This window comes from Populus alba, chromosome 6 (genome assembly GCF_005239225.2).
Source record: "Populus alba chromosome 6, ASM523922v2, whole genome shotgun sequence".
NCBI classification, from domain to species: Eukaryota; Viridiplantae; Streptophyta; class Magnoliopsida; order Malpighiales; family Salicaceae; genus Populus; species Populus alba.
This window is the reverse complement of record NC_133289.1, coordinates 15,642,998-15,655,667: the sequence shown is the minus strand read 5'-3', so window position 1 is coordinate 15,655,667 and position 12,670 is coordinate 15,642,998. Positions and strand designations below refer to the sequence as shown.

At 31.4% G+C, this 12,670-nt stretch overlaps 1 pseudogene; it reads left to right on the top strand.

The window, feature by feature from the left end:
* The first annotated feature begins 5,416 nt into the window (after positions 1 to 5,416).
* On the top strand, positions 5,417 to 10,645 carry LOC118057921 (PTI1-like tyrosine-protein kinase At3g15890; annotated as a pseudogene).
* The last annotated feature ends 2,025 nt before the right edge of the window (positions 10,646 to 12,670 follow it).

The window sequence follows — 12,670 nt, the reverse complement described above, 5'->3', positions numbered from 1 at the left end:
CATGCTTTGAGCAAGTTGAGTGTTGATTGTCTCCTGCTTTTCAATGAATGCATGCAATGTTTCCTCAAAATTTCTTCTAGGAGGTGGAGCATAAGGAGGTGCATATCCATGAGAATTTTGGAAATTATGGTGTGCTTGAAACAGTGGATGTGAAGTTTGTGCATTGTTGCTATCACTCTTCCAACTAAAATTTGGGTGATTTCTCCAACCAGGGTTATATGTTTGTGAGTATGGGTTATGGTTGGGTCTTTGAAACTGTTTAAAGCATGGGCTTGTTCATGGAGGCATTCCTTGAAAGAAGGCAAAGTTGGACAATCATTTGTTGAGTGTTCCTTGGTTTCACAGATTTGACACACAATGTCTTGAACAAATTTTAATTGACCACTCTTTTTCAATTCAAGTGCTTCGACTTTTCTAGCTAAAGATGCAAACTTTGCTTGGAGGTCATGATCTTCCCTAAGGTTGTGCATACCTCCACTAGATGTATGAGGTTGAGTTTTACTTGGTGCCTCATAAGTACCTGTGGTGTCCCAATTTTGAGCATTTTCAGCTAGCAAGTCTAGGTACTCCATTGCTTCATTAGGGTCTTTATCTTCAAAAGTTTCATTGCACATCAATTCAACCATTTGCCTATCTCTAGGTGTTAAACCTTCATAAAAATGTGAAACCAATCTCCATGTTTCAAAACCATGATGTGGGCAAGTATTAAGCAAATCTCGATACCTATCCCAACATTGGTAAAATGTTTCTCCTGGTTTTTGAGTGAAAGTGATGATTTGTCTTTTGAAAGAGTTTGTTCTGTGAGATGGAAAAAACTTCTTTAAAAATTGTTGTTGCATTTCATCCCAAGCACGAATGGATCCCGGTCTCAAATTTTGTAGCCATGTTTTAGCTTTATCTTTTAATGAAAAAGGAAAAAGCTTTAATCGAATGGTGTTCATGCTACAATTTGAGTCATTATAGGTATTACAAACCTCCTCAAATTCCCTTAAATGCAAGTATGGATTTTCTAAGTCTAAGCCATGAAAAGATGGTAAAAGTTGAATAATGCCTGGCTTAAAATTAAAATGAGATGCATCAGGAGGGAAAACTATGCATGAGGGTGCACTTGTTCTTGTGGGATTCATGTGGTCTCTAAGTGTTCTCATACGGTTATTCTCATTATTCTCATTATGAAGTGATTGATTATCTTCTTCGGCCATATTTTCTGAAAATGATGAGGATACCCTACAAAGTCTACCACTTAATGTACGTGACCAAACTCTCATGCACGTGTAAGAAGAGAATAAAAGCAAGAAAAGAAAATAGAAGAAAAGAAACAAAACAAAACAAAGGAAACAAAAATAGATAAAATGAAAAGTGAAAAGAGAAAATAAATTAAATATTATAATTTATACAAGAATTTACCTCCCGGCAACGGCGCCAAAACTTGACACGACCAAAAGCTTGATGTCTCTTCCCAAGTGCAGGAGTGTCGAAGTAATAAATAACCCGGCAAGACCGGGGTCGAACCACAGAGAGGTTAATTGTATAAATTATAAATAACAAGACAACAACAACAACAACAATAATAATACTCAGTACGTGGCGTTGTTATACCTGAGAATGATCTAAAGATCGGGTCACAGGTTTCCAGCCTATATACTGACTTTATGAAAAGATCAAAGATATATATTATATAATATAAACAGAATGTAAATAATAATAATAATAATAACAATGATAATAATAATAATAACAGAAGATGAAGAAATTAATGAGAACTTTGAGATAAAAGATTAACGTAAGGATTAAACAATGATAAAAACAAATGTCAAGGTTAGAGGATCCACTAATGGTACTTCAAACAAGTATAATATAAACTCTTATTACTCAATTGGAAACCACACATAAAGGAGGTTCCAATCAGATTATAAATTGTTAACATGATTACATTAATTATCTTATTCGAATAAAGCTAATACTTGTAAATGTTGGCAGGCATTCATGATTATAACTTATGTTAACAACAAATCAAGTTCCTTTCATAGCTCAGGTGTCGGTTAAACCATACAGTATGGGCTATGAAAGTGCCAAGTATTTGTTGTACCAAGTGTTATACAACATAAATCTAGATTAACCATTTAACAAGCAAAGTATTAAAGTGAACAAGATAACAAATATAAAAACATGTTAGTATCCAACGTTAAGGTCCATGTTAAGTTTATATTATACTTGTTCTTACACCATTAGTGTACCCTTTTCACCTTGACATAATTAACTTAGCTAGACATAATAAAAGAAAGAAACATAAATGAGCAAGACAAGAACATAAATGAGAAAGAAGTTAACTAGACAAAGGAAAGGAAATGAAGTGCATAAACTTGATATTAATGAAAGCAAGACATAAGCAATACAAAGAGAGAAAGCAAGAGCATGATCTTGATCTGAACACCAAGATGCCTCAATACATGGTAAGTGCCTCCTTTTATAGGCCAAAATTTGGAACTATTGATTTGTTGACTAATTGATGAGTGGGTGGCCACATCTTGACTAGATAACAATCCTTATCTTCTTGTCTGATCAAGACGTCATTGCTAACATCATAATTTGCCCAGAATCCTCAAGAATGTTCTAGGAAATTGTCTCAGCTTTCCAACAAAAAAAAAGATGAGGTCATTTGGACTTCTAGAACTCAAGATATGGGCTGAACACTAAAAGTGTTTGGGCTGCAGGACAGCTTCGGACTTCTTCGTTGTTCCTTCAATTTGGACTTCAAAACGACCTTTTCAAATCTTGGGCTCCTCATGAAAGTTGTAGGCCTTTGTCTTACCTTTCCATCCATATAAAGTGGACCTAAATCCGAAATCTAGAGCTCCAGATATGATCCAATTACCGAGCAATGTTCCGGTTTGGACTGCACCGACATCTCTTTTCTAAGTTTGGCCATCTCTTTGTCCTTTAACTTTCAATGCTTAAACTCATCAATCAATCCTTTTATTTATGTGATAGTCCTGCATTTAAAATGAGCATTTACCATAAATTAAGGTATCTTATAATATCAAACTTGTTATTATAAAACATGCTTTAGTTAAGGAGTTATTGATACTTCAAGTGCAAAATGATGATATAAAACCTTGATAAACATGCACTTTTAAGTATTAATCATATGATTTTAGGGATTCTTTTATTTTAATTTGGAGCTTTTTCCAATTCTTTTATTAAATATATTTTTTAATATTTTCATATGTGTTTCCATATGTAACATCTAGTTGAAATATTTTATTTTATCGAAAAATTTCATCAGCCCCTAAATAGCACTAATGATTTTTTATTATGTCGGTGAATCTATATGTAACGAATAATAATTAAAAGTAACATTGAAAAGTTAACATTTTCATTGCTCTCTAGAATATACTAATGAACTTAATTTGTTGGTGATACTATATGAATTGAATACAATGAATAGTGCCATGGAGAAGTGAATAGTTTCAATGCTCTCTGAAATATACCGACAACCATAATTTGTTTGTGATCCCCTAAGTATACCCAAATAATTATTGACGACTTTCCCATCAAAAAATTAAATATCAATATTTTTTCATCGATGTGTTTGTCTATTAATTCTAATTGAAAATTTTAATTTAATCAAAAAATTTTAGAAACCCACCAAATATTACAGACAACTTTCTCAATAAAAAATGAAAAATTAATATTTGTTATCTCAATTGCAATCTTTTACGTTGGTTTTGTTGTTATTATCATTTTCATCAACTTATATATGTCTGCTGGTTAACATCATTTACCTCGTCAACATCAAAATAAAAAAAATTATTCTAGGCAACTTTAAAAATTGAATTTTCTTCTAAGTCATTAGACGAAACAACTCGATATAGATTAATTAACTCATCAAGTTGAAAGACATTATGTCCTATAGTTAATTTATTGTTTCCTTCCTGAACAATTTGGACATGACCCTTGTGTTTGGTTTTCACTACGGATAACCAATCAACTCTTGAACTATCTTTTATAAAGGAAGGAGTGGGTGTGTAATAAATTTTTTGGTATTGCTTGATGAAAATAAGGACATCATCGACGTTGTTGAATCTAACCTTTGTATTAATTTCGACCAAACCATGACAGAGATCTATTATGATTCATTTGTCAATGGTATCATACTAATAACATTTGAATAAAAAGACTTTATTTTGCTCTTTATAATATTGCAATTCAACGATCTCTTCTAACTTTCCATGGTAGTCAACTTCAAACACATTAAAACTTGATCCCTTAAAAGAAACCCTACTATTATATATCTTTCTACCTTACCATACTCTTTAGTATGAAATACATGTTCATTAATAAAATACCCATTATAGCACTTCTCCTTTCTTTCAAGGCCCGGACTTAGTAAATTCAATGTAACACTTATTTAATGAGAAATGTGTAACGAAATTAAGTATCCCAAGAGATGAGAATAATTTAACAATCCCTATATGTGTTCTAAATATCACGTAGAAAATTATTGATCTTGTAATCGAAAGATTTGGGATTAAGTTAGCTATAAGTTTTGGAACTGTAAAAATTGATGATGTTACTTATGAAAAATTCAACAATCTATCAGTTTATGATAGTATAAGAGATATCAAAGTAATGACATGTTAAGTATTATATTTACTAAATAAAAGGTCTTAGTTCACCACAGTTAAATAACATATAATTATGTGCTTGTCTGAATTCTATTTTTATTAAATATCTTCTCCTTACAATATTTTTTTGTATGGGTTATCACTACAAGATTTCACAGTTTTACCGACGAACCTATTCAATCGGTTTGTGATTCATAGTTTGTCGGTAATTTTTTTACCAACGACATCACCGATGGAAACCGTCAGTCGGCTTTCCTTTCGTCGATAATACCTTATTCATCACTACATTAGTTGGTAACAAAAAAAAATTATGATGGTTTTACAGACGGAAATTGCATGCCAAAAAAAAAAATGCTTGCTTGAAATATACCGACGGATTTATTCTGTCGGTGAGTGTATGAAATACAGACAGACTATTCCGTCGGTAACCTCTTTGGTGATTGTAAAATTTCCACCAAGCTACTGTAAAATACCGACGGATTAATTCCATATGTAAATTCTTCGCTAAGATTGACATTTCCTGCTCTTTGTCAAATGCCGACGGATAAAGTCCGTCAGTAAAACCCTTGGTGAGTATTTTTAATTTTAAAAAAAAAAAATCATTTAGAATACATAATATAAAATTATATAAATTAATAGTAAAAAAACCAATTATGCAAATAAATTTTTTATTAAACATCAAAAACAAAAAAAAAGTTAAATAATATTCATTACAAACTGAATGTGTTTTTTAAAAAAAATATTAAATTAACTATTAAAATTAAAAATATTAATTACAAATTAACATAATGGTGGAGCTGGACAAGGATAAGGAGGAGGCTGGTTGTTATACGACCAAAAAAGAGGAGGCGCACATGGATCACTACTCTGTGATGCCATGTTTATGACTATTTCGCGAAGCTGTTCATGATTCACTTTGAGTTCTGTATACTCCGCCGATAGGTGGTTGTATTTTTTGATGAGCTGAGCTGTGTGTTGCTTCAAGGCCACGAACTCCTTAGTTTGGGTGCTCGATACTGATTGAGAGCTCCCAATGGTTGAGATACTATGGGCCACCCGCAAGTTCTCGACCGTAGTGTTAGAGAGCCCGTAAACCTGATTTTTATCGGATCCACCGAACGATCCAACCTCCATCCATAAATCCGGATCAAATTATGGATGGGTCGAAGGATTATCCCCATATCTCTCCCTCAACCAGCTATTATAGGTCTCCTGAAAATGAAAAATGTAATCATCATATTCAATTCAATAAAAATAATAACTTACAAAATAAAATGGTTGAACAAATATACCATAAAGTGTTGAGCACGGTTGTCAATGAACTATTGCGCCAACTTTTGATGGTCTTAACTCTGCACGTGCGTCTCAACAAACAGCTCCATTGGGCTCGGCTCACGTCCAAGAGACGTAGCCTATAATGAAAAAAAATTAATTAACAACAAATTAATTTAACGATATATTTCATTTAAATTAATCTTACTATCTGTTTTGCATGTGTAGCAAACGGAACGGAGCTGCCGGTGTGCATTGTGACTGAGCCATGAATTGGCTGATTCTGGTTGCCAGCACCGAACTGTGAGCGTCGTGTGAACTATTCAAACGTCACATGCTCAAGATAGAGTGGCCATATATCTGCCGGGATGTATATTGGTTTGAAATCCCTCTAAACCACCACGTCATTCCAGCCTTGAAGACCATTATCTCTCGCCATTTTTTTTGCATTTTTTTGTGCTTCATACCAAAAATCACGCAACCTACTTCCATAGCAAGAAATTATATTTTGAAACATAATTTTTTTTCAAAAAAATCTTGTATTGTTTTTTATATTACCTAGTTTCCGCGTGATTTTCTCACACCATAGCAACAACATGCATTAATTAACTATGTTACGTAAATAAATTTATAAAAATATTGGTTTACCTCTAGATTATCCAACAAACTAATTAAAACTTCGCATAAATATTCGTTATTAATTATCAACGTCCATATAAATTTACGGAAATTACAACTCCACAATAGCATTATAAAAATTAAAACGGACCCATTAAACAAGCTATTAATTATTTCACCACAACACATGTAATTCGGTAATTCAACAAAGTTTCAATAATTTACAAACAAATACAATTTTACAAAATCTAAAACAAACCATAACAAGTACAAAATTATACATTCATACAAAAATTTTGTTTGAGAAATAACAATAAAACATACACATAGACTAACAAAATACGTATACTAAAAAAAATTGACATTTAAATATTAAAATTAAAAAGATAGATTTACTTATAAAAATGATAAAATCCACAATAAATCAGAACACTGATGCTCTAACCACAAAACTTAAAGAAATATAACTTGTGTTGAGACGAGGGGGATTTATTTTGGGTGGGGTGGTTGTTTGCAATTTGGGAGGGGAGAGTTGGGATGGAGAAGAAGAAGGAGAAATAAGAGAGGAGAGGGTTGGTAGAGTGATTATATATTAACTCTTATCGATGGAAATACCGACAAACTCATTCTATCAGTAAGTCTAACGGTGAATTGATCATGTCACTGTACAAAGATCTCAGATTGAATCCCTCGGTAAGTTCGTCGATAAAATCACTCAAAAAAACTCCCATGTTATTGAACTACTTTTTTTTTTAATTCTATATATTTCGTCTGTAATTCAGTCGATATATACCAATGAAATGAGTCTGGTGGAATATACCAATGAAATGAGTCCGTTGATAAATAGTTGAATTTCTATTTGCTTTCATTTATAACTAAATTGATGGATTGCATGGAGTTAAAATGTTAAAATCTCCTCTCATCTCCTCATCTGGATTACTAATGTTTATAGAAAAACATGATAAAATAAAAGTATAGTTATTAAACCTGATTTGTGATTGACGCTACATAAAACTTGAGTTAGATAAATTAATTTGGGTAAATGGGAGTCAATCATTTTTTTTTTAAAATTAAAACAATGTTTTTTTGTAAAAAAAATCAATGACTAGATTAACGGTTGACTCGTAAGATCGATGAGGTCAAATAAAATCTGATTTTTTAGGATATCCTACTTGGGTCAGAATAAAAGTGGTGAAAGCATTTATTTATTAATTATTTTTCACTTCCTGCTAATTAAATAAAAAAAAATTAACTATATTAAGGCTTTGGAAGTGTCTACTGGGGTAGAACTTCTGATGGTCTTCAGGTAATTATTAATTATCTTTTCTTCATTTTATCTCATAATTATGTGGGATAAGCATTTATACATGTTATTTTGGTCACAATGATCTGACATTATTTGAACCTATTCTAATTTTGCTCTTCAAAATGAAGATTGCGGTGAAAAAGTTGAAGGCAATGAATTCGAAAGTCGAAATGGAATTTGCTGTAGAAGTTGAAGTTCTTGGCAGGGTTCGGCACAAGAATTTGTTAGGCCTTAGGGGCTATTGTGCTGGCACTAATCAACGGCTCATAGTATATGACTAGTTACATGACCCGCGCGATGCTGCGGGTTAATTTTTTTTGTATAAAAAATATCAAAAAAAAACTAAAATCTAAAAGTATTAGGTCTTTCTGCAAAACTATATCCAAGAATCTTGAGTTTAGCTATAACGCCTGACCCAAAAATAATATTTATAATATTAATAATAATATTAAACTTGCATGACCTAGTAGGTCTAGCTCCAATACCAGACCCAATAGCCTTGAATGTGAATCTAGCTGCAAGGTCATGTCATAAAAGTGTGATAATTAAATAAATTAATTAAAAAGAAAAAAAAACAATAGAAAGAAAAAAACTAATGAAGAAAAAAAATCTGAATTAACTGGATTAACCCATTAAACCTTGGATTCGTGTCGTGAAAGTTTGATAACTAAATAGAAAAAAAATTAAACATTAACAACCTTACTAAACAAAAAAAATTAATTATAAAAAAACAAAAACAAACAAAAGACATAAGCATGTTACTAATGAGGAAAAAGAAAAAAAAAATCTGAATCAACTGAGTTAACCCGTCAAATCAGGTTAACCCGTCAAACTTGGGATTTGCGTCATGAAAGTTTGATAACTATATAGAAAAAAAAAATTGATGGGTTAAATGAAAAAAAATTTACAAACTAAACTAAATGAAAAAAATTGATTAAAAAGAAAAAAAAAATTCGAGTTAACTTGTCAAACCCGAGATCCGTGTCATGAAAATATGATAACTAAATAAAAAAAAAATCACATTAACAAACTAAATTAAATAAAAAAAATTCATTAAAAGAAAAAAACACAAAAAAAAGAAATAAAAAAAAACAGAACTCCTAGGCGTAAAAAATAAATAGGAAAACATAAATGAAAAAAAAAAAAACAGTTAGTTATATGTAAAAGGCCAGGGGAAGCTACAGTAGTTTCCCCATGCCTTTTAGAGTATTCTATAATAATTACATGCCTAACCTCAGCTTGCTGTCTCATCTCCATGGTCATCTAGCTGGGGACGTTCAGCTAGATTGGAAGAAGAGGATGAAGATTGCCATTGGGTCAGCAGAAGGCCTGCTGTAAGTTCCCAAGTTCCTGTATCTGACTCTCGTTTACATAGCCAAATGAATTGAATTTCTACACAGATATAACGTGCAGATTTTGTAGAAATTAAAAATGTTTGTCAATGGTTGCTGTACGCGTAAGCTTGCAATACATTGTTTCATATTTATTCCTGTCATATATATCAATCCTGGTAAAATATTGTTTGAACTAGACCCATGTAACAATAGTAAGACAAGGATTTCTATGTTAATTAAGATTTAATCGAGTCTAGTTTTCATTTTAAAGCAAGATTCTCTCCTCTCTGTTTTGCACCAAAAATAGAAGCATTTTAGCTGGAGCACCCAAATAAAATTCCGTTCCATTAAAAAATTCTACAAAATGATTCATTCCAATTTTATTAGGTACTTGCACCATGAGGTCACACCCCACATCATTCATAGGGACATAAAGGCAAGCAATGTACTTCTGGATTCAGATTTTGAGCCTCTTGTTGCTGATTTTGGTTTTGCGAAGCTAATCCCAGAAGGAGTTAGCCACATGACCACTCTTGTCAAGGGAACTTTAGGGTACCTAGCTCCTGAATATGCCATTTGGGGTAAGGTATCAGAGAGCTGTGATGTGTACAGCTTTGGTATTCTCTTGATAACCAAAGGGAGGTTCAAGGAACTTGCTGATCCAAAACTTAGAGGCAATTTTGATGAAAACCAATTCAAGCAAAGTATTAATGTTGCTGCCTTGTGTGTTCGAAGTGAGCCTGAAAATAGGCCTACCATGAAGGTTGTTGTTAGCATGCTAAAAGGGTATGATCCAAGAGGCAAGGTGATGCAAACAAGAATTAAAAGTGTCAAGTACAAGGAAGAGTTGCAGGAACTTGACCAGACTAGTGACGGTGAAAATGATGGTGGTGGTCTTGATGAAGGTACTGAGCATAGGTGGAGGCAGGGCGAAGGCTGGGGTGTGTTTTAGTCTAGGTTAAGATTTTATCAATATTTTTTAACTAGTTTTATGTAAAAAAAAATTATAATTCTCAATTAAGTTATTAAAAAATTCTGAAAATTTACGTGGAGCCCTTTAATATGATGTTTTAACTTGGGTTAAAATTTCAAAATTTTTAAAAAATTTTAGAAATTTGATAAAAAATCACAATTTGATCAATTTAATTTATGTTATTGAATGTAATTTTCAATTCGATCATCTGATCGAATTGAAATTTTACGAGGGATTTTAAAATATATTGAATAAAATCTAGTTAAGAGTTTAGAATGAATAGAGCTTAGTAGTGTTAACAAAAAAAACCATTAAATAAAAATAAAATGACTTACTAAGTGTCAAGTACAAGGAAGAGTTGCTGGAACTTGACCAGACTAGTGACGGTGAAAATGATGGTGGTGGTCTTGAGGAAAGTACTGAGTGTGGAGTTTTTGGTCCCATGGAGGTGCAAAACATGCAAGACCCTTACATGCGTCATGGAGATGGCAAGAAAATAGGGAAAAATATGTGAGAAATGAGTTAGTACATGTATGCTCTTTGTCAGAATGAACGAGCAAAATTCCATGGCAGGGGATACGGAATGGTGTAGTGAAGTTGCTACTGTAAAAATATATTTATAATTGACACTTTTAATCCTTGTCCTCTTCATCTTGTTTTGTATACCCTTTCAGAATATCATATTCTTGAGTTGTTGTAATCGTGACACTGTCAAGATTTTGAACTCTTTCAAAACGAGGTTTTTTTATTCTTTATTTTTTATTTTTTCTTCGCAACAATTAGACAAGAATCCAAAACAAAAACCTAACATGATATGATTCTGTCGGAGTGAGTTCCTTTGAAGTTAGTGTGAATCCTCCCAGGTTAGTGCCAACATTGTGTATTTTATAATCATGTAAGAGAAACTTAAAGGGGTTTTCTTTTACTTAGCATGAAACATCATGTTTAGTACTAATCAAACTTTTAACAATTAAATATTCCCATGCATTGTTGTAAAGTAACAGTTCCAGACTCCCAGTTGTTCATCTTAATTGAATTAATCTTCCCTTTCACTTTCTTTTTTCAAAAAACAATTACAATTTATTATTTTATTTTATTTTTGTGTTTTTACATCAATGCATACTAATGATTATTCTCATTTTGACAAATAAATTATATTCAAATACAATTTCTTAAGATATTCAGACTTTGTATTCAAAATAATTTCTCACTTTAATCATTAATCAGCATTTATAATTTTTTTTATTTATCATTAATATATTTATTAATTTATTATATTAAATATAAGTATCATCTTTTTTATTATTTAATTAATGAATTTTATAATACTAGATGCTTTCATTTCACATCCAAAATTAACTGAAAATTCTAACAGCATCGTAACACGAATACATCTGCCAGTCCTAACTACGAAGTTATTGTCATTGATAAAAGCGACTAAAAGTGACTAGAGGCTTATACAAGAGAGCACGCAGCCCAAGCTTAAAAGGTAGGCTGCTGGGTCGACCTGCTGGGGTTCCAAACAGTGATCGATTAACACCTTTTTTTCAGTTTATGTGGATCGGTAGGTTAGCCCACTGAACCGACTTTCTTGGACCCGGCTCTATATTTCAATTGATGATAAATAGTTGAATTTCTATTTGCTTTCATTTATAACCAAACAATTGAAGTTCAAACAATCTAAATTGATGGATTGCATGGAGTTAAGATGTTAAAATCTCCTCTCATCTCCTCATCTGGATTACTAATTTTTATAGAATAACATGATAAAATAAAAGTATAGTTATTAAACCTGATTTGTGATTGACACTACATAAAACTTGAGTTAGATAAATTAATTTAGGTAAATGTTGGTCAATCAAATTTCTTTTAAATTAAACTAATGTTTTTGTAAAAAAATGAAGATTGATGAGGCCAAATAAAATCTCATTTTTTATGGATATCCTACTTGGGTCAGAATAAAAGTGGTGAAAGCATTTAATTATTAATTATTTTTCACTTCCTGCTAATCAAATAAAACAAATTAACTATAAACTAAAAAAGATAGATTTATTATCTTCATCTTTACAAAACATTATTCATTATAATGCTTTGCTTCTTTTTTTTTATTTTTTTCAATCAATGATTTTGTTCTTAGTTTCATTATTTAATATAAGATTTGTTTTTTATTGAGTCATTATACTCTCATGACATGGATCGCGAATTTGGCGGGTTAACCCAATTAATTCAAGTTTTTTTTTAATTATTTTTTTTTAATTTTATCATTTAATATTCAATTAAATGAAAATTAGACTTCATGATTTGTTTGTTTTCTTTCTATTATGTTATTTTAGCCTTATGACCCGAAAATAGTGTTTAATAGATTAACCCAAGTAGACTTGAGTTGTTTTTTTGGATATTTTTTTAATTGAATTTTTTTTTTCAATTTCATCATTCAACACTAGGTCAATTAGAAATTGAGTTTTATAAATTTTTTTTTTTTTGCTTTTTATGGGAATATCTTGGCCTCATGATCAAAATCATGGGTTTCGGCATTTTA